The sequence below is a fragment of the Rhyacophila brunnea genome, unplaced genomic scaffold, assembly GCF_057557595.1.
Source record: "Rhyacophila brunnea isolate RB1 unplaced genomic scaffold, BYU_Rbru_1.0 scaffold_10, whole genome shotgun sequence".
In the NCBI taxonomy this organism is placed as follows: domain Eukaryota; kingdom Metazoa; phylum Arthropoda; class Insecta; order Trichoptera; family Rhyacophilidae; genus Rhyacophila; species Rhyacophila brunnea.
In genome coordinates, this window is record NW_028232752.1 from 28,108,577 (window position 1) to 28,114,576 (window position 6,000).

At 31.0% G+C, this 6,000-nt stretch overlaps 1 protein-coding gene across 1 annotated transcript in view; it reads right to left on the reverse strand.

Moving 5' to 3' along the window:
• The window catches only part of LOC147079050 (terminal nucleotidyltransferase 5C), a 366,674-nt gene extending 361,203 nt beyond the window's left edge, over window positions 1-5,471 (reverse strand). Inside the window, exon 1 of the mRNA XM_085953068.1 lies at window positions 5,231-5,471. The gene's annotated coding sequence lies outside the window, so the exon portion shown is untranslated. The remainder of the gene's footprint in view (window positions 1-5,230) is intronic.
• Window positions 5,472-6,000: the final 529 nt, after the last annotated feature.

Genomic DNA, 6,000 nt, shown 5'->3' on the forward strand with positions numbered 1-6,000 from the left:
TCTTTTATCTATAAAATTTATTATGTAAAATTATGTATCATTTAATGGCAAAAATTTTAGATATTTTACAGATGAACGAATATTTGTTGACTATTATCTACTATAAATTGGATTAGGCTGGGTTTAATTGAAATTTAAAAACTAACAAACACTATCTACACATTGCAGTCTTAGTTTGAAGAAAACAAAAAACGTTCAACCGACAAAGTTAAGTGTGCAGTATTTATATCGGATCTTAACAGCCTACCGCCCTACCTCCACTCTTCGCTACTGATCTCCACCGTGTGGACTTAATAATAATATTTAGTATTTCGTGGTCAGTAGATTTTTAGTCGTTCGCGCATTCTTATATTCTATAATTATTCGACTTACATCGAGTGAAATAATATTATCCAAAAATAGTTTTCCACCAAGAATGAACAGTGTAATTGGATTAAAATTCGATATATTTAACGACTATTGGATTATACTAAAAAACCGCAAAAGATTGTAATAAAATTATATTTCTGGAGTACATATCTTAAACACATTCTCTTTAGTCGCGATCCCATCATGGTATATATGTAGATACATCACGGGTGTCCAACTATTTTGTAATTAAAAGTGATATTTTCATTCAAATGTTTTAAATGTTTTATAAATCCGGCAAACTACATGTAATGCGAGAAGTTTTAAGAAAAAGTAGGTGCCATGTAAGAATATTATTGAATATTAATTGTTTAACTAATAACTTTTAAAGACTGATATCGTACATATATCTCATTAGTTAACTCTATTAATTCGCAACAAGTTACCATTGTTCCCAGAATGGATGATTTTACACATCTTGCGTGTAGTATTTTTATTCTTTATAATTACTAAAATGTTCTATTATTAAGTTTTGACGATGTATTATACGCTTATCGAGTGTATTATTGTTGATAATGTAGGGTTTTTTACAAACCCTTTAACTATTCATAATTTTGTTTGTTACATTTTTTTATTGGATCCTTGACTTAAAAGGTAGGTATTGCAGTTTTTCCTACTTTATTGTATTGATTTGTTATATAAATTAGAGTTAATAGTGTTCGTTGTCAGTGTGTGTTTGCCTTTTGGTGAGTGTACACAGTGCCTGAAGATGCCAAAAGGCGAAACCCGGGTCGCAAAAAACGACTCAAATGGAATAGTACAAAACTTAAATCCATTAGAATTTAAATTCAAATTCCATCAAGTACCGTCGGTCGATAGTATTATTGAGTATTTGCTTCTCAATAGACTGAAGATTTTGCAACCGGTTGAACTCACCTGATATAATATTATCATTAGCTGTAGAGCAGATCGTTTTTTCTCACCAGAATAATATTACGAAATAAATTTTATTATTAATATTTCCCAGACTTCCGTAATACTGCACGACGGAGGTTGGTACTTCCTCATAAAGTTTCAAAGATGAAAAGATTAGTTCGCAGAAGTAATCACAGTGTTGTTTACTGGAAAACGTGTAAAGTTTTTTGAGAGGACTGTAATATCTGGCAACAGTTCTATTAGCAGATTTGCTATTGGTGGGAACTCGGTGAACTATTTTAGCATTACAATCATTATACTATACCTATAGACCAGTAACGAAGGGTGGAGGTAGACTATTAAGATCCGCCATAAATAGTGCACATTAAACATTGATAGTCATACGTATTTGTTTTTATTGAACCATGTCTACTATTTACAGATGGTGTTGGTAAGTTTTGAAAAATCAATTACACCCTGCCTAAACCAAACCATAATAGTTTTGGTATACTTTCGGCGATGTGACAAAATTGTGCACACTTTTTCATTTATAGATACTTTTATGTTTTCGTAGGATTAAGAATATATATTACTTACACATATTGTTGGTTCATTTTTTAATTCATTGAGCCCTGCCTAAACCAAACTATAATAGGTATATTCAAAATATTGTTTTATCTATAACATATCCAAATTATGTATGATTTAATTGCATAATTTAAATATTTTCCAGATAGACGAGTATTTTTTTACTACTATCTCTTATGGCTTGGCTTCGCAGGATTGAAATGAATTTTATCTGTATCTGTACATTGTAGTCTTATTTCAATGAAAATAAATACTTATGACCTTATGACTAACAAAGTTTAGTGTGCACTATTTATGGCGGATCTCAACAGCCTATTTCCACCCTTCGCTACTGCAATCATTATACTATACTTATGGGCTTGTACCGACATTTATTTACTCGTCGTAATAATATTATGTCATATATACAAGCCAGAGATTAATAGCAACTAAAATAAATAATTATTGCGACAATGCTGTATAATTGATGAAAAAGAGTCGATAGATTATAATGGATATGGATATATATAAATTTGTCTTCATCATAACGGAAGTGCTACGTTTTAATGTATTAAATTGACACTGTATATTCAATTTTATACAGATGAATCTCAAGTCTTGATATAGATTTTTTTATAAAACTACAATATGGCCAGTTTCTCGGAATTTTGAAAAACCTCAGAAACATACATATGTACCTATAAAAAGGTAAAAAAGTTGGACAAAGTATGATTCGAACTCACGTCTTTCACTTTCTGGGCGAGTGCTTTGGCCTCTAAGCTATCGATCCGTCTATAATTCATGTGAATTATTACTTATGATTACGTTTAAACTGAGGTACTTAAAATTCCACCAATTAAGGTAGGTTAATGATATTACTAAATCGTAAGAGATGTCTGATGTTAATCAAACTTGGTTATCGGCGTTCTTGTACTTATAAATAATAAAAATTATATTTTTTTCATAATAAAGAATCTAACATTCTTAAAACATTATATTATATAATCAGTATTGAATAATTTATATATAAGATTGGTTGTTCTAGGCAATGTGTCTGGTAAAAGAGGCATATGGACCAGTGTTGCCATATTTTTCTATACTGATTATAGTACAAAGGAGTAAAAATTATAGTATTTCTGAAAAATATATAGTACAGGAATATTTTTCGTCTTGAATCCTTTAAAATTATAGTAGTTTGGTATATTTGGCGTAAAATTATAGTATTTTACATTTTTCGCGAAATCAAAATTATAGTATTGTACTATTATTATAGTACGGTTGGCATCACTGATATGGACGACCACCGATGAGTGAAGTGACTAAGTGAAGAAATTAACTACTCAACCGATAGCATACATGGCAAGACTTACAAAGACTACATAAAACTGGAGAAGATTGATCCAGAATGTCACAGTACCAATTCCGTGATGATCACGATTCCCAGTAAGGAGATTGACGACGATGGAAAAGAAAAAGACATTAAATAAGAATGTTACATTATTAAATAGTGTAAAATAATAAATGGTATAATGAAAAAAAAATATTTGCAAAAACCTTTCTTAGGTTATTTCATCGTGACTAGTGAGTGCATCAGTAGCACGGTGAACGGATTGCAATGGTTATGAGTTCAAGCCCCATCTGATGCAAAATATACGCATGTAATATTATAATTAAACATTTTAACTAACATATTATAAAACAGTGGTTCTTAACCTTGTTGGAGGTACTGACCCCCACCAGTTTCATATGAGCATTCACCGAACCCTTCTTAATTGGAAAAAAAATATAAATATAAATTTATAATATAAAATATAGTAATTACATAATTAAATTTTCGCTTAAAATTTTAGTAATATCTCTACAGCTAATGTTTTCAAAATGTCGTAAAATCGTGAATATTATTAATATTTTTGTTAAATAGTTTTTTTCTTCCCAACCTTACATCAATTTTCATAATTCGAAAAATGTGAGTTAAAGCTACTTATTCATTTTATTGGAGGTTGGAGTAATATAAAAAAAATATGTTGCTACGTAGCAGTCATTAAGAGTCCCGCCCTATGTAAAAATAAGAGTCATGTTAGTATGTTGATTCACCAATTGTATTGTTAACATTTTGTTTTTATTATAATCTAGCTGGGACCCCCTCCCCCACTTTTCCCAGTTCACCAACCCTTATAAAAACATTTTAATTTAAATCAATTACGATTAGATAAAGATTTAAGGTATATAAATATCAGATGATTAGATATACAGAATAGATTATGTACATTTTGATTTACCATGACTTATAGATTCAAATCTAGTAATCCAAAAAATATTTTATAATATTATACACATTGTAAGTTTTGTGTTAAAAAAATCCTTATTTCTGTTATATTTTTTCCCGAATTGCAATACAAGATACATCTTTACTTAAATACTTAAATATTATACGAGCTTGCGTTTGTAGATTCTTATTAAATGTAGTACACTTTATATTGGACAATTTTAATTGTGTAAACTATTAATTCGTATTAAAATAAAATATTTAAAATGTAACACTAACTTAGTTATCCACGTAATTTAATATCATTAATGATGGGGTTTCTTTCTCGCATATGGACATTATCAACTAACGACAGTTCTCCGTGTCCATGTAAAGATTTAGTAAATCCTATTCTATTTTTTTTTTTATTTTACAATATATTATTTTCTGCATTTTTTTAAATCGTGAACCTGTAATTTAACGGATAATCAAATGTCACATCGAAGATAATGCGACTCGCATCGCTTAGTGAATATCCTGCGATAATAATTATCGAATATTTGCAAACTGCGAGTACTTTTCACTAATCACTGTGCCATATGTTAACCTTCGTTCGAGTCGAAACTCCGTTCTCTGTAGAGAGAACGACACATATGGTGGATAGGATTAAAAGATAACCAGACCGTAGTCTAAACACACCAAATAGTCCACATGCAGCAAAAAATATGAATGGAGATTAATTTAATAACAAATAATGGAAAAATATATCAGCCGTATTTTAATCAAGCTTCAAGATTAAACAGCTTGTTAAAATTTAACTGAAAATAACAACGACTTGTTATAATCAATATATACGTATATTTTTAAAAGTTTATTGAATACTTTATTAACGTAACTGTATATACAATGTATGATATTATAATCTTTTGATTAGTTGAGGTTTATAATATTGAAGATAACTGATGTTTTGACAATAAAAACAAACATATGTTAAGGCTACCGTCGTGAAAAAAGTCAATGACAGAGATATTAAAAATTGTAATAAATATATTCCGTTTATTCGTGTTTATATTTCTTATAAATAGCTTTTAAAAGTGTCATAATCGAAGCGCAACAGCCTTTTGAAAAAGCAAAACAAAACAAAAATAAACATACTCGACCGTTATCGACGTCGTTTTCTCGGCGTCGCTTCAAAGGACGTCGGATTTTTTTTTATAACAATACTTTAACACTGATTTTTGCGTCGTGTATTTTTTTCACACAGGTGTAATCATTCGTGTTAACTGTTGCGAGTGGTGTTGGGTATTCGCGAACTAGTGTTTCAACTACAGTTTGGCGGAGTTATTCAGGCGGACTTCGTCGGCACGTGCGGTACAGACCGCGCGGATTTTGCACTGAGGTAGGCGAGTGGCGATAGGCGGCAGGCGTCGGGCCAAGACGCCGCCCCCGCCCGTCTCCGCCGCCCACCGCAGCGCCACCGGCCGGTGGAGGATGTCAATTTTACTCCGCAACGCGTTGCGGAAGAACAGCGGACGATGCTTCGCCGCGTCGTCACAGAAATCACTTTCATCTTCGAACGGCTTCTAAATTAAGTTTACCGACTTCCATGCTATGCTGTCACACGCGACCTGAAGTTTATCTTCAGATATCTTCAAGATAATAAACTTTGGTATTATTTTGAAATAAAAAAATCCATTTCCGTATCATTAAATGTCTTTATTAATTTGAAAATATTTAAATTATATATCGACAACGTTCTAAAACAGAACAGGACGTCTATTCAATTCTAAACTATCCTAAACGCCAATTTTTCGAAATACGTTTTTCAATCGATTCTCTATAAAATTTCCGACATTTCTGTATTTCTGTATAAACCTAAATGCATAGGATCATATTGAATTTAAGAAACAACTATTTTAATGCCA